This window comes from Molossus molossus, unplaced genomic scaffold, assembly GCF_014108415.1.
Source record: "Molossus molossus isolate mMolMol1 unplaced genomic scaffold, mMolMol1.p scaffold_m16_p_6, whole genome shotgun sequence".
NCBI classification, from domain to species: domain Eukaryota; kingdom Metazoa; phylum Chordata; class Mammalia; order Chiroptera; family Molossidae; genus Molossus; species Molossus molossus.
The window spans coordinates 24248906-24273289 of NW_023425399.1; the positions used below are offsets into that span (position 1 = coordinate 24248906).

Here is a 24384-nt window from a genome sequence, read left to right on the forward strand (position 1 = left end):
GGAGAGCTGTATTAGCTGAAAGAGCAGGGTTTTAAAAAGCACCAAATCAGCTACAGCCACTCACCTTTGGCTCTGGCAGAGGGAGGACACCAAGAGTTTTGTGCTGAATCATTACCTCACAGGACAGTAGCCATGTTACTCAAAGAGCCCCTTCCCAGAGCCCTGGGGAGAAGCAACTGCCCCTTCCTCAGGAACTTAACACCATCTGGCGAGGCCAAAAAAATGCAAATTGGGACTGATTAATAGTCAGCAAGTGCCTGCCCCACCCACTGGAAATCCTCTCACCCTGAACACCTGAGGGATTTCTTTTTTCATTCAGTTGAGGGCTACAACCTAAGGCTCATCAAGTGAGACTAACAGCTTTCAGGAAAAAGCTAGAGAAAAACTGAACCTTTGATTGGCCTGCAAATCTACCCAAAAAAGTAAGACTTGACAGTGGTGTTTAACATGGGTCCTCCCACACTCATCCAAACCCAGTAGAGGGAGCCACAATCAGCGGAACACCAACACCCACAGGAAAAATTTGGCAAGCTCCAAAACCCAATGAGACAGCCAAATGGTGAAACGAAGAAATCCGAAATGAAAGAACAAGATAATTCTGCAGAAGAGAAAAACAAAATGCAATTAAGTTACCAGAGGTAGAATTCAGAGTAATGATAATGAGGAAGCTCAACAGCATGAGTAAAGATAGAGAAACACTGAAATCAAACAACTGAAAACGAAACACCACCAAGCAGAAATGAACAATGACATAGCAGAAATAAAGAACACATCAGAAGGAGAAACCAGCAGAATAGAAGAAGCCGAGAATCGGATCAGTGAATTTGAAGACAGGGTAGAAAAAAAAATCACCCAATCAGAGAATCAAAAAATAAAATAAAATAAAAAACAGGAAGACAGCCTGAGAACTGTGGGGCAACATGAAACGCAACAACATCCACATCATAGGAGTGCCAGAAGAAGAAAATGAACAAGTGTTTGAGAATATATTTGAAGAAACAGCGACAAAAAAATTCCCTAGCATGGTGAAGGAAAAAGGCATACTGGTTCAAGAAGCACAGAGAGATCCAAGTAAGAAGAACCCAAACAGGCCCACACCAAGACACATAATAATTAAAATGCCAAAAATTAAAGACAAGGACAGAATCCTACAGGCAGCAAGAGATAGCCAACAGGTTACCTACAAAGGAACCCCCATAAGGCTATCAGCCAACTTCTCCACAGAAACACTACAGGCCAGAAGAGAATGGCATGAAGTAATCAAGGTTATGAAAAACAAGATCTGAATCCAAGACTACTCTATCCAGCAGGGGTATCATTCAAAATAGAAGGCGAAATAAAGAGCTTCCCAGACAAAAAAAAAAAAGGCTAAGGGAATATATTAGCACCAAACCAGCACTACAAAAAATGTTAAAAGGACTACTGTAATAAGCAGAAGAAATAGGAAGAGAAACATAATCATAATGAACAAAGATGGCAATAAATAAGTACACATCAATAATCACCTTAAACATAAGTGGATTAAACACTCCCATCAAAAGACAGAGTAGCTGAATGGATAAGAAAGCACGACTCATATATATGTTGTTTACAGGAGACCCATCTCACAACAAAAGAGTAACATAGGTTGAAAGCGAAGGGATAATGTGACCCGTGAATCCATAAAAATTCTAGAAGAAAATGTAGGCAACAAAATTTCGGACATCATACACAGCAGAATTTTCACTGATACATCACCTAAGGCAACAGAAATAAAGGAGAAAATGAACACATGGGACTATATCAAACTTAAAAGTTTCTGCACAGCAAAAAAAACAATCATCAAAATGGAAAGGCAACCCACTGTATGGGAGAACATCATTGCCAATGATGTATCAGATAAGGGGTTAATTTCCAATATATATAGAGTGCTCATACAACTCCACAAAAGGAAGACAAAGAACCCAATTAAAAAATGGGCAGAGGAGCTGAATAGACACCTCTCCAAACAGGACATACAAATGGCCAAGAGACATATGAAGAAATGCTCAACATCACTAATCATCAGAGAGATGCAAATTAAAACAACAATGAGGTATCACCTCACACCTGTCAGAATGGCCGCCATCAACAAATCATCAAACAACAAGTGTTGGCGAGGGTATGGAGAAAAGGGGACTCTAATACACTGCTGGTGGGAATGCAGACTGGTGCAGCCGCTATGGAAAACAATATGGTGCTACCTCAAAAAATTAAAAATTGAACTTCCATTTGACCCAGTGATCCCACTGCTGGGAATATACCCTAAGAAGCCTGAAACACCAATCAGGAAAAATATATGTACCCCCATGTTCATAGCAGCACTGTTTACAATAGCTAAGATCTGGAAACAGCCCAGTGTCCACCAGTAGACGAATGGATAAAAAAGCTGTGGTACATATACACAATGGAGTACTATGCAGCGGTAAGAAAGAAAGATCTCTTATCCTTTGAGACGACATGGAGGGACCTGGAAAGTATTATCCTAAGTGAAATAAGCCAAGCAGAAAAAGACAAATACCACATGATCTCACTTATATATGGAATATAATGAACATAACAGTCTGAGGAATACAGTAGACCCAGACACATGGAAGTAGGGCACAGACTGACATCCCTCAGAAGAGGGGATGAGGGGTGGGGGGGTGAGAAGAGATAAACCACAGAACTTATATGCATGTATGCATGACCAATGGACATGGACAACTAAGCCGGGCACAGGGTGGAGGGGGGGTGGGTTGGGGGGTGCCAATGGGGTAAAAAGGTAAAATATTTGTAGCAAAAAAATAAAAATTCATATAAAAAAAAAAAGAAAGAAAGAAAGCGAAGGGATATAAAAATACTTTCTAAGCAAATGGGAAGCAAAAAACGCTAGGGTAGAAATACTCATATCTGATAAAATAGACTTCAAAATGAAGGCCATAACTAGAGACAAAGAAGGCCACTACATAATATTGAAAGGATCTATCCAACAGAAGGATATAACCTTGGTAAACATATATGCACCCAATATAGGAGCACCAAAATACATTAAAAAAATTCTGGAGGACTTCAAAGGAGAAATCAACAGCAATACCATCACATCAAGGGACTTCAACACCCCGATGACATTACTGGATAAATCCTCTAGACAAAAAATTAACAAGGAAACAGAGACTCTAAATGATGCATTAGAACAAATGGATTTAATTGATATCTACAGAGAATTACACCCCAAAACTGCAGAACTCACATTCTTCTCAAGTGCACATGGGACATTCTCAAAGACAGACCATATGTTAGGACATAAACTAAGTCTCTACAAGTTCAAAAAGATTGAAATCATATCAAGCATGTTTTCAGATCACATGGCATGAAAGTAGAAATCAATTACAACAGAAACACATAAAAACATTAAAGCACATAAAGGCTAAATAGCATGTTATTAAACAATGAATGGATTACTGAGGAGATCAAGGAAGAAATAAAAAACTTCCTGGAAACCAATGAAAATGAATACACAACAACACAAAATCTATAGGACATAGCGAAAGCAGTCCTGGTAGGGCAATTCTACCTCAAGAAACAAGAAAAATTTCTAATTGAGTTTCTAACCCTACAACTTAAAGAACTAGAAAGTAAACAATAAACAACATAAAAACTAAAAAAGAAAAATTCAACAAATCAATGAAACAAAGAGCTGGTTCTTTGAAAAGATAAACAAGATTGAGGGATTCTTGGCCAGACTCACCAAGAAACAAAAAGAGAGGACCCAAATAAACAAAATCAAAAACAAAAGAGAAGTAACAACTGACACCACAGAAATACAAAGGATCATTAAAAAATACTATGAAGAATTATACGCCAACAAATTGGACAATTTAGGCAAAATGGACAAATTTCTAGAAACACAGTCTCCCAAAACTGAACTGGTAAGACATAAAAAACTTGAACAGACCAGTAACAACTAAAGAAATTGATAAAGTAATCAAGAAACTCCCAGCAAACAAAAGCCCAGGTCTGGACGGCTTCATGAGGGAGTTTTACCGAACATTCAAAGAAGATCTAACACCCATTCTCCTCAAACTATTTGATAAAATCCAAGAAGAGGGAAGACTTCCAAACTCATTTTATGAGGTCAGCATAATTCTAATTCCAAAACCACATAAAGACACTACAAAGAAAGAAAAGTAGCCCTGGCCGGTTTGGCTCAGCGGTTGGAGCGTCCGCCTGCGGTCCTGAGAGACCCGGGTTCGGTTCCCGCTAAGGGCATGTGCCTCGGTTGCAGTTTGTCCCCGGCCCTGGTTGGTCGTGCGGGTGGCAGCCACTCGATGTGTCCCTTTCACGTCGATGTTTCCCTCTCTCTCTCTTCCTCTCTCCCCCTCCCACTCTGTACAAAAAATGGAAAAATGTCCTCGGGTGAGGATAAAAAAAAAAAAAAAAGAAAGAAAAGTAGAAATCAATATCCCTGCTGAACATAGATGCCAAAATCCTTAACAAAATATTAGCAAATTGAATCCAGCAATACATTAAAAAAATTATTCACCATGACCAAGTAGGATTCATCCCAGGGATGCAAGGCTGGTACAATATTAATAAATGTGATACACCACATAAACAAAAAATAAAAACCACATGATCATATCAATAGATGCTGAAACAGAATTCGACAAAATCCAGCACCCATTTCTGATAAAATCGCTCAGCAGTGTGGGAATAGAGGGATCATATCTTGACATAATAAAGGTCATATATGAAAGACGTACAGCCAACATAATACTCAATGGGCAAAAACTAAAAGCATTTCCCTTAAGAAGAGGAAAAAGGCAGGGATGACCACTTTCACCACTGTTATTTAACATAGTACTGGAAGTCTTAGCCACAACAACTAGACAAGAAGAAAAAATAAAAGGGATCCAAATTGGAAAGGAGAAAGTGAAAGTGTCATTATTCGCAGATGACATGATATTGTACCTAAAAAACCCTAAAGACACCATCAGAAATCTACTAGACTTAATAAATGAATTTGGTAAAGTAGCAGGATACAAAATTAACATCAAGAAATCGACGGCATTCATATACACCAATAATGAACTCACTAAAAGAGAAACTAAAGTAAGTAAATAAATAAATAAACAAACAAACCCCATTTACCACTGCAGCAAAAAAAAAAAAAAAAAAAGAAGAGATCTAGGAATAAACTTAACCAAAGAAGCAAAGGACCTATTCTCAGAAAACTACAGGACACTGAAAGAAAAAAAAAAATAGATGAAGATATAAATAAGTGGAAGCACATACCGTGTTCATGGATTGGAAGAATAAACATTAAAATGTCCATACTACCCAAAGAAATCTATAGATTCAATACAATCCCCAATAAAATACCAACAACATATTTCATAGAACCAGAACAAATACTCCAAAAGTTTATATGAAACTAAAAAAGACCCAAAATAGCTACAGCAATCTTGAAAAAGAAGAACAAAGTAGGAGGGATCATAATACCAGATATCAGGTTATGCTACAAAGCCATTGTAATCAAAACAGTCTGGTATTGGCACAAGAACAGACATACAGATCAATGGAACAGAACAGAGACCCAAGATATTATGCTCAATCAATATTTGACAAAGGTGGCAAGAGCATACAATGGAGTAAAGACAGTCTCTTTAATAAATGGTGTTGGGAAAAAACGGACAGGTATATCAAAAAATGAAGCTAGACCACCAACTTACACCACACACAAGAATAAACTCAAAATGGGTAAAAGACTTAAACATGATTCGTGAATACATAAAAATCCTAGAAGAAAACGGAGGCAACAAAATTTCAGACATCACATGCAGCAGAATTTTCACTTATTCAACACCTAAGGCAAGAGAAACAAAGGAAAAATAAATAAATAAATGGGACTGCCATCAAACTAAAAAAGCTTCTGTACAATAAAAGAAACAACTATCAAAATGGAGAGAAACCACTATATGGGAGAGCATAATTGCCAACGTTACATCAGATAAGAGGTTTATTTCCAAAATACATAGAATACTCATACAATTAAACAAAAGGAAGACGAATAGCCCTGGCTGGTTTGGCTCAGCGGTTAGAGCCTCGGTCTGCGGTCCAGAGAGACCTGGGTTCGGTTCCTGCTAGGGTCGCGTACCTCGGTTGCAGTTTGTCCCTGGCCCTGTTTGGTCGTGCGGGTAGCAGCCACTTGATGTATCCCTTTCACGTCAATGTTTCTCTCTCTCCCTCCCACTCTATCTGAAAAAGAAAAGAAAAAAAAAAAAAGGAAAAATGTCCTCGGGTGAGGACAAAAAAAAAGAAAAGACAAATAATCCAATTAAAATGGGCAGAGGACATAAACAAACACCTCTCCAAACAGGACATACAAATGGCCAAGAGACATGAAAAAAAAAAAAAAAAAAGCTCAATGTCACCATTCAGAGATGCAAATTAAAACAACTATGAGGTATCACGTCACAGAATGGCTGCCATCAACAAATCATCAAACAACAAGTGCTGGCAAGGGTGTGGAGAAAAGGGGACTCTATAACACTGCTGCTGGGAATGCAGACTGGTGCAGCCACAATGAAAAACAATATGGTGTTTCCTCAAAAAATTAAAAATGGAACTGCCATTTGACCCAGTGATCCAACTTCTAGAAATATATCCTAAGTATATCCTAAGAAGCCTGAAACACCAATCAGAAAAAATATATGTACCCTTATGTTCATAGCAGCACTATTTATAATTGCTAAGAGCTGGAAACAACCCAAGTGTCCATCAATAGATGAGTGGATAAAAAAGCTGTGGTACACATACACAATGGAATACTATACAGCTGTAAGAAAAGAAAGATCTCTTATCCTTTGAGACAACATGGAGGAACCTGAAGAGTATCATGCTAAGCAAAATAAGCCAATCAGAGAAAAACAAATATCACATGATCACACTTATTTATGGAATATAATTAACAAAATAGACCCAGAGACATAGAAGTAGAGTAAAGACTGACACACCTCAGAAGAGGGTGACAGGGGGGAAGGAAGAGATAAATCAAAGAACTTATGTGCATGTATGCGTAATCAATGAACATAGACAACAATGCTGGGGCGGGGGTGGTGGTGCAGGCAGGATCCGGAGAAGGGTGTCAATGGGGGGAAAAAGGAAAAACATCTGTAACAAAAAAAATACATTAAATAAATAAAATGCTATATCCAGTAAATATCTTTAAAGAAAAAAGATAAAGTCCATAACCCCGCCTTAGCTGGTGTTGGGTCAGCAGTTAGAGTGCCAGCCCTCCGACAGAAGGGTCGTGGGTTTGATTCCGGGTCAAGGGCATGTAACTGGGTTGCAGGTTCGACCTCTGGCTGTGGTCAGGGTCGTGTGGGAGGCAACCAATCAATGTGGCTCTCTCATATAGATGTCTCTCTGTTTCTACCTTCCTCCCTCCCTTCTACTCTCTCTAAAAATGGAAAAAATATCCTCAGGTGAGGATAAACACACACACGAAAAAACTAACAATAACCTGAGAAGGATTCAGGGTAACATAAACTATGTAATTCATTCCTGGTGGGAATGCAACATGGTATAGTCACCTTAGAAAACAGTGTGGCAGTTTCTTATAAAGTTAAAATTACATTTTTCATACGATCCAGCAATCCCACTTATACCTATTTACCCCAGAAAAAATAAAAACTAATGTTTTAAATGGATAAACTGGTCCACCCATACAATGGAATACTATTCAGCAATAACTTCAATGAATTTCAAAAGCAATATGCTGAGTGCAAGAAGTCAGTTTGACAACATTATCTTGTTTGATTCCATTCATATAATATTCCTGAAAAGATAAAATTATATTGAGAACAGAATGATTGCCAGAGAATAGGGGTGGAAGACTTGATGTGACTACCTGTCTTGTCCTGGTTGTGACGATGGTCACTTGAATCTGTGTGTGTGTTAAATTTCATAGAACTGAAAACACAACGATGAATCAATTGTACTATATATTAATTGTAAAAATTAAATTTTAGGGAAAAAATTCTATCATATACTGCACCCTAAACCATAGGACAATTAAACATAGGATAACACAACTTCTTGCCAGTAAATCTAAAACTAGGGTGGAAAAAACTTACACACAAAAATTCCCATAACCAGTTTAATCAGTTGTAACTGGGACTGGGTATCACTTTACCACCTCTGTTCTATCCTAGTATCTTTTTACTGTATAGCTTAAAATTTCCAAAAAATTACAAACTTTGTAAATGTTAAGCAAACTAGTATTGAACATAATCCCCCCACCCCTCACCCTGTGCCTGTACACTGTGCTCCAACACTACTTGGTAGGGGAACTCCTACTCATCCTTCAAGAAACAGTTTTTACATCCAAGAACCTGGCCCTTGATTTATTACTCTTGGTATATACCCTGTATTTATCACAGTGCCTAGCATGATGTTTCGTAAATGTTTGAAGAACTGAATATCAAAACAGAGGCAAACAATTTTTTGGCAAAAACCAACCTTGCTTGCATATGGACTTTCTCCTATTCAAAATTAAGAAAAGCAGTTTGGCTATATGATGAATATTTAATCTGCAGTTGTGGTTCAGTGGGCCCATGTTCATTTGGATTTCTTTCTTTCGTTTTTTTTCTCCTATCCTCACCCGAGGACATTTTTCCATTTTTTGTTCAGATAGAGTGGGAGGAAGAGAGAGAGAGAGAGCACGAAACATCAATGTGAAAGGGACACATCAACTGGTTGCCACCCGCACAACCCAACCAGGGCCGGGGACAAACTGCAACCAAGGTACGTGCCTTTAGCGGGAACCGAACCCGGGTCTCTCTGGACTGCAGGCCACCGCTTTAACGGCTGAGCCAAACCGGCCAGGGCTGGATTTCTTTTTTAATCCAGCCTGTGACAGACTTTGTCTTTTACCTGGATATTTTATTTCAATTGCCCCTGCCCCTCACATTGGGGGAGGGGGGGGTGTATGTGTTCATTCCCAGTCAAGGGCACATAACCTGGATTGCAGGTTCAATCCTCAGCTGGTCCTGGTCGGGGCCTGCAGGAGGCAACGATGTGTCTCTCTCACACTGATGTTTCTCTCCCCACCACCCCCTTCCACTCTCTCCAACGGATGTAGTGGATTTTAAGCATGCTCTTCAGTCTTTACATATAAATGTATATTATCACATCCATAACTGACACCAGAGGTAAAAGTCATACACTATCACTTCCCAGATGTGAAACTAGTCAATATATGTAAGAAATGCTTCTTTGGAGCCATAAGCTTTTTATGAGGCTGTGTGATTTACCCATGTAAGGAACACAGTGCCCAACAATGCTTGATAGAGCTACAGAAACAATTCAGTACTGTTACTTAAAGATATGAACCTTGGTACCACTAAGAACAAATATAACCTTGGATCTGTCATCTCATCTATCTGATTGCAGTGATGAAACTACAGAATGTAAGGAATAATACTCTCCTCCCATGCCCTCCTTTTACTGTCCTGGAGGTAGATTACAAAGGCGACAACCATACTTCCTGCAGGTAATGGATAAGCAATAACTAATGGGGTGGGTTGTCCTAGACTTGTCAACAAAACAGGTTGGAACCGAGGGCAGCAAACATTGGCTGGCTTCCAAATTTAAAGGTATTTGAATGCCTATGGTGAGTCAGTCACTGCTTCTTGGGATTTTTGTAGATCACTTTTAAATCTAACAAGTCCAAGACCTAGGTAATATTCTTCCCATTTTATAAAAGGCAAATCTGAGTAATCACTACAATGTCACAAATAGGTGATTTAAAAGTATTTAGTCTAGATTCACAGTCTATTCATTATGTTCTACAGCAAATATTTATGTCCTATTTGGCTCACAGTATATTTTATCCCAATTTTTAAAATGGAAGTAACATAAAATTCACCATTTTAAAGTGTACAATTCAGTGCTTTTCTAGTATATTCACAATGTGCAATCACCACTCTGATTTCAGAACATTTCCATCACCCAAAAAAGTAACTTAATACCTCCTAGCAGTCATTTCTCATACCCCCAGCCCCTACTACCCAATAACCACTAATACTATGGATTTACCTATCTTGGACATTTAATCTAAATGAAGTTACATAATATGTGACCTTGTGTGTCAGGCTTTTTTCATTTAGCATGTTTTTGTTTTGTTTTTTAATCCTCACTGGAGGACACTTTTCCATTTTTTGTTCAGATAGAGTGGGAGGGAGAGAGAGAGAGAGAAATATCGATGTGAAAGGGACACATCGAGTGGCTGCCTCCTGCACGACCCAACCAGGGCCAGGGACAAACTGCAACCGCGGTACATGCCCTTAGCGGGAACCGAACCCGGGTCTCTCGGGACCACAGGCCAACGCTCTTAACCGCTGAGCCAAACTGATCAGGGCCATTTAGCATGTTTTTAAGGTTCAACCATGTTGCAGTTTTATTCACAGTAGTCTATTCCTTTTTATGGCTAAATCCACTGTATAAATATATCACATTTTGTTCATCCATTCGTTGGCTGATAGACATTTGAGTTGTTTCCACTGTTCGGCCATTATGAATAATGCAGCTGTGAACATTCCTATACAAGTTTTTCAGTGTTTTTAGAAAGTGAACCAGCTATTAAGTTGAATTTTGTGTTAAAATGTTTTGTAATAAATTATTGTTAAGTGTGACTCAGTTGCCAACACTAAAAAAATTTTAAGCTTCAGTTTCTCAAAAGAAGGAAGAAAAGAAGGTAGACAGGTCTGTCTGGTAACAATAATTCTGCAGTCCTGCACTGCCAAAATCACTATGATCTACTGAGCTGTGAATGTCCAACAATGGTCTCTAAAACCCATCCACTGGAGATAACACAGGTAAACCGGGACAACTCTATTAATTTAGCTTACTGGCCCAACTCCTGTGGTTATTTGAGTTAGCAATCCCTGCTTTACTAAAACACAGTATTATTACATGCAATGGTAAGCATATTTAAGTTCTCAATTTAAGACTATTTGCCCCTTGATTTAGTTTCCCTTATTAGTCCAATTAGAACTTCGAAAAAACTTGGAGCAGTTTACAATATGCCTTTTGTCAATTATGAAATACTTAACTGACCGTGGATCTACAGAAAAATTCTAATAGTCAAGACACCTCTGTACTCCAAAAGCACTCTTTGCTTACCTCTTCCATCTAGCATTGCCACTATATGTTTACACATTCATCTAGTTATACAAAACTCCAAAGGCAGAAAATGAAAGATGGGCCAGTTGTTGAAGTTCACTAATGAGACCAGAAGTCCACGAACTCCTTAAAAGTACATACCAAGTAGCATGTGCAGGTACATTTGGGGGGTGGGGGTGGAGAAAAGGTCTGTAGATTTTATTACAGGCTCAGAGGAATCTGTAAACCCCAGCAGATTTAAGAATTGCTGAGTTAGACAAAAGGAAATGTAAAACTTTAACATTGTAAAATATCCATTTTAAAAGGTTAACTTGATAATTTACACAAATATTAAACAATTAAATTTCTCCAACAACGTATACCTCATCCTTTCCTAAAGGAAGAGAAGATGACAATGTATCCTAGGCTTCAATTTATGTTCCAAGCAGGAGCCCCAGAGCCTCATGAATGATTAACAAAATGTCAGCTTCAGAAAAGATACAGTAGCATTCAGAGTCAGTCAAGTGAGGACATCAGGTTTACTACACAAGGGAACTTTATTTTTACTTTACATTACTGCTTAAAAAATAAGAACATGCCCTGGCCACTTTGGCTCAGCGGTAGAGCATCTGCCCAGACCAATGAGTCATGGGTTCGATTATGGCCAAGAGCATGTACCTCGGTTATAGTTTGTCCCCAGCACTGGTCAGGGTCATGCGGAAGGCAACCAGTTGATGTGTCCCTCTCGCATGGGTGTTTCTCTCTCCCCTTTCTCTCCCTCTCTCCCCCTCCCACTGTCTGAAGATAAATAGAAAAAAAATATCCTCAGATGAGGATTAAAATAAATAAATAAATAAATAAATAAATAAATAACTAAGAACATGAATTTCTTCATAAGTGTCCAAACTTAAATCGTTAAGTGCAGGAATCAAACCTGCAACCTTCGGCATATTAGGGTGATGCTCTAACCAACTGAGCTAACCAGCCAGGGGTTACACTTTTTTAAGTATAGCCCTTGAATTATATGTGTAAAGAGAATTTCTTGAAGGTCAAAGAGAGACTTTAAAATGATATTTTCTGAAATTTAAAACCAAGATTATTTTAAGATTGGTGGCCTCCTGAATCTTAAAACTGTTAAGATAACATTACTGAACTTTCTAAATTAGTGCTTACAGCCTTTTAAAAAGTCAAAACCCTAAGAGAAGTGCTTGCTTTGGCAGCACATACTAAAATGGGAACAAAACAGAAGATTAGCATGGCTCCTGAGCAAGGATGACACACTAATTTGTGAAGCATTCCATATAAAAAAAAAAAAAAATTAAAAACACAGAGGGAAAATAATATTTGTATGGCACACTGGGATAAAGGATCAAGATTTTCATTGACTTGAATGCCCTGTACCCTGCAGAAATGGCCAGAGGACTGAGGGGACCAGTATCTCCACACATCTGTAACTCCTCCTGAAATAGTACACTGGCTGAAAATTTCTAGTTTAAATAACCTATAGAGATCACAGGCTAAATAATTAAAATCCATGCAGGTTGAAAAAATGATTTCATAACTCCCCTTATTTCTAGAGCTATGCAATCATCTTTGCACCTTGTAAGTATAGTCCAAATATGACATTAATGAGCAAACATCTCTTCCAGAAGATCATACAGTTAGAGGACACTGGCACAAAAAACCAAAACAAACCAAACCAAAAATAACAAACACAAACTAAACTTTTTAACCCTAGCTTGGAACAATAAACCAAAAGAAAACAATTTAGTTGTTAAAATTAAATGAAATTATCTTTTCCCTCCACTTTATAATGATTCTCCTTTCTTGTCTCAACTTAAGGTAGTAACCATGGCCAACAACATTCTCTTTCATCTATCAAACTAATGCCATTTAAGTAGCGGTGTTTTTGATTTTTAAATAGAGGGAAACTAAACAGGAAAAAAACGGTTAACAATTACCTTCTTGATAGTTCCCCTAGCCCACTCTGACCTTCAAATCCCAAGACTCCAAGTGCATACTGAGAAACAACCTGTTCAAAGCCAACAGTGTAAGTTTTTTTTCTGGTCCTGGAAAGGAGCTGAATTCAGAATACAAACATTCACAATAAGACCTGATAACTCATTAAGTTACTGCGTGTGTAAACTTGCAGGATATTTAAGACATTATAATCTTAACATATCACTGAGCATTCTGTTTTTATTCCCATCTACAAAATTTACAATATTCTTATTTTACTTTTTTTTTTTTTTATCCTCACCCGAGGACATTTTTTGTTCAGATAGAGTGGGAGGGAGAGAGAGGAAGAGAGAGAGAGAGAGAGAGAGAGAGAGAGAGAGAGAGAGAAACATCGACGTGAAAGGGACACATCGAGTGGCTGCCACCCGCACGACTAACCAGGGCCGGGGACAAACTGCAACCGAGGTACATGCCCTTAGCGGGAACCGAACCCGGGTCTCTCTGGACCACAGGCCGACGCTCTAACCGCTGAGCCAAATTGGCCAGGGCTACAGTATTCTTATTTTAAAAGGCAAAGCACCCAAGCATTTCCATAAAACGAACCAGCCTGTATGGAGCAACAAATAACATTTGAGCCCTCTATGATTTTATTTCTCCGCCTTTAAATCAGAAAAAGAATCAAAGTGCCAATGTTACATAAATAACAGCATCAGTACGATGTCTTCCAATGAAGGGAAGTATTGTAAGGAAACCCAAGCAGTTTGATATGAATTAATACAGAAGTAACTCAAACACTTGACAGAAGTCTGAAATCCAGTACTGTCTCTAATAACACAGAATATAATGAATGATGGGCATAGACATCATTGTACATATTTTTACCAGACAACAAAAGCAAAATAAAGTCACAATCTGATACTTTATTCCATTGCCCACAACTCTCCGGAACCAAAAGATAGAAAACTTCATTTGAAACCTAGAGTAATTTTAAGTATAATCCAGCATATATATATATAAATAAAACAATTACCACTATCATATCAATGCCTCTAATAAGCAGGTCTGGTATGAGATGCACACTCCCATTTTAGTAAACATGTCTAGAGGTTAAATGACCTGCCAAGTCACAGGATTACTAAGTGGCTGAGGCCAGATCTGAACTCAACTCTATTGAGAATTCAAACCTAAATAGATTATTTCACTAATTCAGCTCTATTTCCCCAGTTCTGCACACTGATTCAGTGACAGCCTATCATAAATACTACAATGAAATGGATTGATTTAAATGGGGAGGCAAGGTCAGGGGTGGGGGATGTGAGTTTCAATAATCAGGAATCTTCATTATTCTCTTCTACCAGGCCACTATGGTATAAAAATCAGGTTTTTAAAATATCAGGAAGAGTCCAGCTGCCATGGCTCAATCCCCAGTAGGGAGTATGCAGGAGAGGCAGCCAAACAATGTTTCTCTTTCACATTGATGTCTCCTCTGTCTCTTAAAAAAAAAAAAATCAATAAAAACATATTAAAATAAAATCAAGAAGAAAAACTCCAAGGTAGATGACTATTTGTATTCATGCTATATAGTCATAAATATATACAACACGTTAACTACTTTAAATTACTGATAGCCCTGGCCGGTTTAGCTGAGCGGTTAGAGCGCTGGCCCTCGGACCAAAGAGCCACGGGTTCGATTCCGGTCAAGGGCACGTATCTCAGTTTTAGTTTGTCTCTGGCCCTGGTCAAGGTTGTGCAGGAGGCAGCCAATCGATGTCTCTCTCTCATGTCCATGTTTCTCTCTCTCTCTCCTTCCCACTCTATCTGAAGATAAATGGAAAAATGTCCTTGGGTGAGGATTAAAGAAGAAAAAAAATTACTGATAAAGACAGGTTCCCTCTCTAAGAAGTGTATTATTTAAGAATACAGCCCGGCTGGTGTGGCTCAGTGTTGAGCACTGACCCATGCACCAAGAGGTTACCAGTTCAATTCCCGGTCAGGGCACATGCCTAGGCTGCAGGCTTGATCCCTGGTAGCAAATGTGCAGGAGGCAGCCAATTGGTATTTCGCTCTCATATCGATGTTTCTCTCTCCCCCTCCTATTTCTCTAAAAATCAACTTAAAACATCTTAAGAAAAAAAAGAATACAGAGCAAACAAGAGAGCAAATTAGTGCATTATCTAAGAGAACAGGAAATAACAGAATATATCAATGCAGGATAAAGTTCTTCAAACACATCCCTTACAATGCACAAGTAATTCCCAAACTACAATCAAAGGACCATTGAGAAATAAGACCTCTAATTCAGGTTCACAAGTCTACAGGTGAGCAACTCTGAACTTTCCCCAAGTCTGAGATGGGATTCACGTCTCTATCTAGAAGCAAAAGAACCCTATATTCATGAAGACTAGATAACCCCTCTTACAATTTGCACTGTATGAGTAACTGAGGGATCTACACTGGGCTTGAGTTACACACTGACCCACCTCTTAACAGCAACAATTCAGTATCTCACCCATCCAGCAGGCCACACCAGAAATAGGAAGTACAGGTCAAAAGGCCTCATCAAAAAATAAGAACTTCTGGCAGCAGAAAATGAAAATAAAGAGTAGCAACAATGACAATGAACACACTGATTTCATAAATTATCTACTTTAATCCTCATAGTAACCCTGAGAAAACATAATCTGCTGTTTTAGTTATTAATCCTCCTAAATTCTACTAACTGCTATTTTACAGGTTAATAATTAAGTTGTCCAAGGCAGTTATCTCAATTGTTTAGATGACACAAATCTAGGCTTAAGAGATGTTAAGTAATGGTCCCCAAACTTGGGTCTGTCTCAGTTCAAAGCAGGAGTTCTTTCCAACAATCCTGTTGCCCCCACCCAAGCAATGTCAGTTAAAGAATTTCATTAAGAATGAGAAATTCTGAACTCCCCACCCCCAAAATTTCTGTAGCTGTTTCAGAAACTATACCTGAGATACAAAGCCAATAGTTTTCATAAAAAAACATCTCAGACAGCTAAGTTGTAGAATGATATATGCCATTATTACAAAATGTCTTCAGTTATAAGCTTGAGGATAGAGACATTCTAGAGATCTTTAGCATACCCGTTACCTGAAATGTAGCAGGCACTGAGGGTCTGTTGAATGAGTAACATCTTTTGACTGGTTGTAAATCCAACAGCCCAAAATGGCTATTTTGTACTTTATAATATGACATAGTTCATCTCTTTAGGAAAATAATTTACCCATTCATTTGATTTATTTTTTAAATTAATTTTTGTTACAGATGTTTCTCCTTTTCCTCCCACTGACACCCTCCTCCCAATCCCCACGTCCACTGGTTATGCATATATGCATATATACGTTCTTTGGTTTATCTTCACACCCCACCTCCTGGCCTACCTCCTCTGAGGTTTGTCAGTCTGAACCCTACTTCTATGTCTCTGAGTCTATTTTGTTATTTTCCACAAATAAGTGAGATCATGTGATATCTGTCTTTCTCTGATCGGCTTATTTCGCTTAGCATAATACTCTCCAGGTATCCATTCATTTTAAACAAAGTTGCTTTCTTAATTTTGTATAACACTAATAAGATAACTAAACTGAGAAATGACTGTTACTGTATCAGTTACAACTTCATAAAAATTTCAAGTGTTCACTTTTCCAAGCAGATTAAAATGTTTCAACTAATAAAAACCTGTAAGAAAAATCCACAAGACCAAAAAGTGTAAAAAGAAAAAAGGGCCAATATAAAAGTATTTAAGATGTGACACATATAAAATTATAAAAGATTATTCTAAGCACACCCCGGCAGTAAACCCTAAAACCCTCCCTTAAGATGATACTGTATTTTCTATGCAAGAAAACACTATTATTGCTAATGTAAAACAAAACAAAAAAGCTTGCCCACCATAGCAATTGTTGCTAAGTAGGTTTCTTATGTCTAAGACAAAATTTGTAGAAAACAGTGAAATGACACTCCTAGCATGATACTGTGAATTCATTTACCTAAAACTTTTTTAAAGACTCAATCCTTGATTTCTACAATGTGAAAAAACAGTCTGCTGAACAACTAAGTCTGCCGATATCCACCCTAGAGCATACCAAATATTTAAGAAAAACTGCCAATTGTTTATAACCTACTGTAAGTATATCCTTTGTTACAATGACAGCAATTCCTTGAAAATCCTAGAGGAATTTCTTCATTTGAAAAGCTAGTTGGCCTAGATTTCTCTCTATTAAGAAACAATTAAATGATACACTACTTTTGAAGTTATCCATCTTAGGAGTTCAAAGAAATTTAGGTGTATAAACACACTAAATACTCTTGTGAAATGAACTTGGCCCAGGTCACCCAATGAATTGTCATAGACCAAGGATCAAATCCAGTTTCTCATTTTAAATCAAGTATCACAAGCATTATTACTTTAAAATTCTAAGCCCTTACCTAATCCAATGCCAAATCATATCAATTCTCACAATTTGTACTGTAACATTTATGCAAATGTCATATAGTTGTCAAAACAATAATCATAAATGTTGTAACAGTTAACATCTTTTGGGCACTTACTGTGTTAAATACTGTGCTAAATGTGTTATATGCATGATCTCAATACTCACAATGACCCCATGAGGAAACAGGCAGAGAACCTGTCCAAGGTAAAATCTAGAAAAAGGACAAGGCAGGGAGGGGCGCACAGGGATATATAGTAAGTTCTCACGTAATGTCATCTATAGATTCTACAACTTCAAGTGAAACGACATATAAGGAAACCAATTTTACCACAGGCTTATTGACATAAACAAAAGTTCCTATGGCATCTCATCAACCTTATAATGAAAAAACGTTATTCAAGGACCTGCTGTAGTTCAAAAGCCATGAATCTTCATTCCCTGGACCAAGATCCTAGGCTTCTAGTACTGAGATACTTGGTTGAGCCACTTAACCTTCATGTGGCCTAATTTCCTTTATTTTAAACCCAAAAGTCCAAAGATAACCTCAGAAGTCATTCATACCCTGAAATGCTCTAATTTTGTAATAATCTCTATAGTATAGTAACTAACCAAAAACAAAGTCTCATTTCCTCCAACCTCTGTAAAATTGAGAGTCCAAATTTTATGAATCTGATTAAAAGCTAGAACTCCACTCTGCAATTATGATCCCCAAATCTGACACATAACCTCAAATGACAAGGAGAAAAGACCTTACAACACCTTTGGGTTGGGATGAGAGGTGTGAAAGAACAGACGTCCACTGTATGTATAGGTAACTATCAATTCATAAAAACAATCAGCCCTGGCCGGTTTGGCTCAGCAGTTGGAGCGTTGGCCTGCGGACGAGAGAGTCCTGGGTACGGTTCCCGCTAGGGGCACGTACCAAAAAACAAACAAACAAAAAAAAAAACAATCACTCATTTCTATCTCCTCTAAAAATAAGAAGTTAGCCCTGGCCAGTTTGGCTCAGCGGTTAGAGCGTCGGCCTGCGGTCCGGAGAGACCCGGGTTCGGTTCCCGCTAAGGGCACGTACTTCGGTTGCAGTTTGTCCCCGGCCCTGGTTGGTCGTGCGGGTGGCAGCCACTTGATGTGTCCCTTCACGTCGATGTTTCTCTCTCTCTCTCCCTTCCTCTCTCTCCCTCCCACTCTATCTGTACAAAAAATGGAAAAATATCCTCGGGTGAGGATAAAAAAAAAAACAAAAAAACAAATAAAAATAAGAAGTTAAATCTTTAAAAGGTTGTCAAACTCATTGCTTTAGTCAGTCAATAAAAACTAATGAAGGCATTATGTCATTTACCCAAGAAGTTTACTATAGGCATGGAAGAATCATCAATTTATAGAAATCCTACCAAAATGGCCTGTAGAACTAGAGTCTACATTTTACCAAGCCGGTCATCTAGCTCCTTCCAATTGCATATAAAAACGGTTACAGGACACTTAAACACTAAGAAAGAGGCATAGGTTCCACTCAACCACATAATTCTGCAAAGTCTTTCAAGACCAAATCACTTTACAGAATAATCTTTGCTGCCTTTGTTCTCTAGAAAATATTCCCCAGTCTTTTTTTTTAACATTTTTAAAAAATCTTCACCCAAGGATATGTTTATTGATGTGTTTTAGAGAAAGAGTAAGGGGAAGAGAGGGTGGGGGAGAGGGAGACACCAGCTGCCTCCCATATGCACCCTGATCGGGGATCGAACCTGCAACCAACTGAAGCACCTGGCCAGGGCTCCCCCAAAGATTCTTAAATAAAGTCAACAAAAACCTCTCTATTAGTTTTCTATTGTTGCCATAACAAATTATCACAAACATAAATTTATTCTCTCACAGTTTCTATAGGTCAGAAGTCAAGCGAACTTGGGTGGGGGGGTCTTCTACTTAGGGTTTTGCTGGAAACTGGAAAAAATCTACTTCCAAGCCTTTTCAAGACTGTTGATTAAATATAGTTCCTTTAGGTTGTAGGACTGAGGTCCCCATTTCTTGCTGGCTGCCAGCTGTAGGTTGCCTACATTCCTTCTTACACTTTCCATGTGGACTCATCCAGTAATAGCAGGTTGAGTCTCTCTCACACTTCAAATCTCTCTGACTCCAGCTGGAGAAAGTTCTCTGCTTTCATGTGCTTAGAGTGGACCTACCCAGAAAACCCAGGATAATCTTCAATAGAGTAATTTCCTATCTGCAAAGTCCCTTTGCCACATAATGTTACTATAATTCAAATTTCAGGAAAGAGAGTACAGACATCTTTGGCCGAAGGGGGGCGGAGGGGTGGTGGTGGTGGCGGCGGCGGCTGCATCATTCCATCTACTACACTCACCCTCTGGCCTCCCAACTAAAGCTCATCAAGTCAAAAGTCCCAAATCTCATCATCTAAATTAGGTGTGATGAGGCTCTGAGTATAATACATTAACTACAATCCCCGGGGCACAACTCCTTAAAAAAAAAGTTATCTGCTCCCAACATGCAATGGAGGGTCAGGCATATGGCAACAGACCAAACAGGGAAAATATAAAAAAATACAGATCTATCGGTCCAACAGTTTCAAAAATCTGAGCACACTCCATTCTATTTACAAGCCAGTGGCATTCAGCTCCACCTCTCCTGGTCCTTGGTTCCACCCCCCCACCCCCCCCCCCTTTTTTTAACATAGAGCAGCACATTTACACCTGAGTAGTTTTACCAGTCTGCTTCCTGCCAGTAGTCTAAATCCTCAAGAACCCGGAGGCTTTACATGAATTTCACAGGGGTTCACTCCATTAGTCAGACTTAGATCCACAAACAAACCAGGGCCCACCTTCAAGACTTCCAGTGGAAATCTCCTCAACCAAATATCCATGTTTATCACATTAAGTTGCCTTTTCCACATAACCACAGGACACAATTCTAAGCATATTTGCCACTTTGTAACAAGGATCTTCTTTCCTTCCGTCTCCAATGAATGCATACCCACTTCCACGTGAGCCGTCACTAGCAGAGGCATTGACATCCATATTTCTAGCAAAAATCTGTTGTTCTAAGCCTTTTCCATCATACTCCTCAAATTTTTTTTCTGGACTCCACCACCACTTCCACATTTTTAGGTAATAGTACCCCACTTCTTGTACCAAAATCTATACTAGTGTTCTAGCTGCCATAACAAATCACCACAAACATATTATGTTTCTGCAGGTCAGAAGTTGGGTGAACTTGGCTGTCTCCTGCTTAGGGTCTCACAAGGCCAAAACCAAGGTATATTCCTTGTTGGAAACTCTGGGGAAGACATTTCCAAGTTCATTCAGGCTGTTGGTCAAATTCAGTTCCTTGTGGCTGTACAACTGAGGTCTCCTTTTCCTTGCTAGCTGTCAGCCACAGCTGGTCTTTGCTACTAAAGGACACCCGGATCCCTTCCCTTGGTTTCCATATGGCCCCCTCTAGCAACAGCAAATGGAGTCCCTCTCATGATTCATACCTGATTTCCCCTCTGCCCCATCTCTTTTAACTCCCAGCTAGAAAAGTTCTCCGCTTTTATACTGGGCCTACCCACAAGACCAAGGGAAATCTTCCTATTTTAACCCTAATTACATCTGTAAAGTCCCCTTTACCATGTTACATATGTAAAAATTCGGGGGATTAGAGAATGAACACGGGGGTGGGGGACATTCTGCCTACTACAAACCCCAAACCCTATATAAGCTTTAAACTTAGTTCCTAAACAAATTTCTCCTTTCTTCAAAAGAGTATGTAAAGTAACGGTATATGTTCAGAGATAGAGACAACAGTACAATCAAGGACTTAACCTTGAAGAATGGCTAGGTGACAGGGGAGCTTAAAAATACACTGTGGGGGGTGGGTGGATGACAACAAACAAACAAAACAAAAAACAGTGTTGCTCAGTGATTAGAGCGTCGGCCTTAAACTAGAGTAGCAGGCTCGATTCTCGGTCAAGGGCACATACCTGGGTTGCAGGTTCAATCCCTGGCCCCAGTCAGGGCATGTGCAGGAGGAAAACAATCAATGTGTCTCTCACACCAATCTCTCTCTCTCCTTCCTTGCCCCTCCTTCCACTCTCTCTAAAAATCAATGGAAAAAATGTCCTCAGGTGAGGATTAACAACAAAGGATTTTACAAAGTACACTGTGAAAAAGCTGTCACTAGTTTCATCCCCAATACAAGGCAATTAATTAACCGATTATGCAAGAAAGGAACTCATTGCTCCACCTTATATTCTGTACAAGAGGACATAACAAGGCATAAGTTGCCCCAGGGTGATCTAACTTTATAATCAAGAAATCTAAGCAAACTTTCAATCCTTGTGTTTCTTTTTCAAGTCATACACCCTCCTCCAACAGAAATTAAACTCACCCACTTCAAAGTCACAAGACAAACCTACCCAGATAAAACTGCAGGTGAACTTTTAAATAACAATATGAGGGAGAACCAGTATTGGTTCTGATCTTTCATCCCAAAGTTCACCAAGTCAGTTAACACAAAAGACTTCCAGAGGAACCCCAAATATACCAGCTAGTCCCTTTTAACAATAGTTATACTTACTACCTGCAAGACACTGTGGTAAGCACTTGACACAAATTATTTATTTATTTATTTGGTATGTGCCCCTATGGGAACCGAACCCAGGACTCTCTGGTCCACAGCCGATGCTCCAACCGCTGAGCCAAACCGGCCAGGGCGACACAAATTATTTTATTTACTCCTCACCATAAATCTATGATCTAGAGAATATTATCACCCCCATTTTACAGACAGAAAAACTGAGGTTTACAGAGGTTAGGTCACACAGCTAAGTACTAGTAGCACTGACATTTGAGAACCTAGGCAGTCTGGTTCTTTACCTCTAGGCCTACATTGCAACCCCTTCAGGGATGGGAAACCTTTTTTCTGCCAAGGGCCATTTGGATATTTATAACTTTATTCATGAACCACACAAACTTGTAAACTTAAAAATTAGCCTGCTAACCCTGGCTGGTTTAGCTCAGCGGTTAGAGCCTCAGCCCATAGACCAAAGGGATCACAAGTTCCATTCCGGTCAAGGGCACATACCTGGGTTTCAGGTTTGATCCCCAGCCCTGGGCCCTGCTGAAGGCAACAAATTGATGTGTCTCTCTAACAGGATTTTCTCTCTCTCCACCTCCCTTGCTCCCTCCCACTCTCTCTAAAAATCAACTGAAAAATATCTTTCGGGTGAGGATTAACAACAAAACTTCTCCTGCTATATTTCGTCAGGCTAATTTGGCGAGGCTGTGATGTTAGCTGGTATTGATTTTGCCGGCCTTATACAGCCTATGGGCCAGTCCTTCTTTGCCCCTGCAGGCTTAAAAGGAAGGAGGTCTCCCAACTCTTAGAAAAATCTTCCCTTTATATCTTTCTTTTCATTTTCTCTCTTCCACACACCCTTCTCCTACAATTTAGCAGTTGAAAGGTAATCAAATCTTCTCAAATTAATTTGCCACCTCCTTTTCAGAACTCTTTCCTTCCCACAACAGCAATAGCCAAGAAGCAACTTCTCCTGACCCTGACTCTGCTTCCCAAAAACAAACTACAGAAGCTCCACCCATCACCTGCCTCGGCTAAAAATGTTCCAACCACTGGAGGGACGACGACGACAAAATGAAAGTCCTACTCTTTCAGAAGGTCACAAACTAATATGTATACTCTTAGCCAGCCTTTAACTCTACTTATTTCTCCTCTTCCAACCAGGCTCCCAACTATCCCTTAACTCCAACTCTATCCCGGTCTGCCCCACTTCGTGGTCCCCTCCGTCTTTCTCCTCAGCGACCTCGCCCGACGTTCCCTCCACCTTGCAGCCCTGTCTGCAGGTGGGAAGCCCAGCCTCGCCCACAGGGACCCTTAGAAGGCCCCCACTCCAGCTGCTTAGCTCCGCGGGAGGGTTCACCCCACCCTACCCAGCAGGCACCATTCCCCTAGACACCGGCCCCCAGCATCCCCTTGCGGCCCCACCCCTCAAGCTCCCTTCCCCCTCTTGCGACCCCCTCCTCCAAGTTGCCCCCTACTCCCCGCTCCAGTGCAGCCCTCTTCCCCTCATAAGCTCGACTCCCGAGAGCTAGTTTCCACTCTCACACCCAAGTCTCGCTCCCTGCCCCGGGTTTGGGGGTGCCACCGGGCCTCCCCGATGGGTTGCAGGCGCCTTGGCTGGTGTGTGTAAAGGGGGGGCAGGGGAAGGCGAAGCCCCTCCCGAGTCTGCTGGAGGCACAAGGGGCGGCCGCACCCGCTGCCTCTTCCTGGGCCACCCCCCACTCCCCAACGGCCTCGCCTGGCAGCTACCACGGTACCTGTGGTGGAAGCGGCAGCGGTAGCGGCCGCTCTCCCCTCTCCTCACACAGACAATATGGCGGCGGCGGAGGAGGAGACACACGGCTCGGCCGCCAGCCGCAGGGACCAGAGTGAGGCTGCTGCTGCTGCCACCGCCGGAAGCGGAAACCCCTTCCTACCAGGAGGTGGGGCGGGACGGCTTCAGACACCGCCCCCTAGCGGAATCTCGCTGCGTGCGGCCATACTGGGATGGACTATTATACCCTGGGGTTCATTTCCGAAGTAGGGCGCAAAACGGAAGGAATTCTCAACGTAATGCATATTACGTTGCAGAGACTCAACGTATGCAGAGACTTGCAATAATTAAGCGCGTTTTACTTCAGTACCTTTAAGAACTGACGGGAGAGAGAACATGAACCTCCCCGTAAGTGAACAATTGGTTTGACCCAAGCGAAGATGGCGGTCCCTAGCTTTCCCGAACTTCTCCCAGCTGACGAG

The 24384-nt window shown here is 40.1% G+C and overlaps 1 protein-coding gene and 1 pseudogene across 3 annotated transcripts in view; one reads left to right on the forward strand and one right to left on the reverse strand.

Annotated features, from left to right (window-relative positions):
• CSNK2A1 (casein kinase 2 alpha 1) overlaps positions 1–24025 on the reverse strand; it is a 64634-nt gene extending 40609 nt beyond the window's left edge. For 2 of the 3 annotated variants that reach the window (XM_036245683.1, XM_036245684.1), the window contains exon 1: positions 23907–24025. The gene's annotated coding sequence lies outside the window, so the exon portion shown is untranslated. The remainder of the gene's footprint in view (positions 1–23906) is intronic. The other variant, XM_036245686.1, reaches the window with a different exon arrangement.
• LOC118619414 lies at positions 12373–12473 on the forward strand (annotated as a pseudogene).
• Positions 24026–24384: the final 359 nt, after the last annotated feature.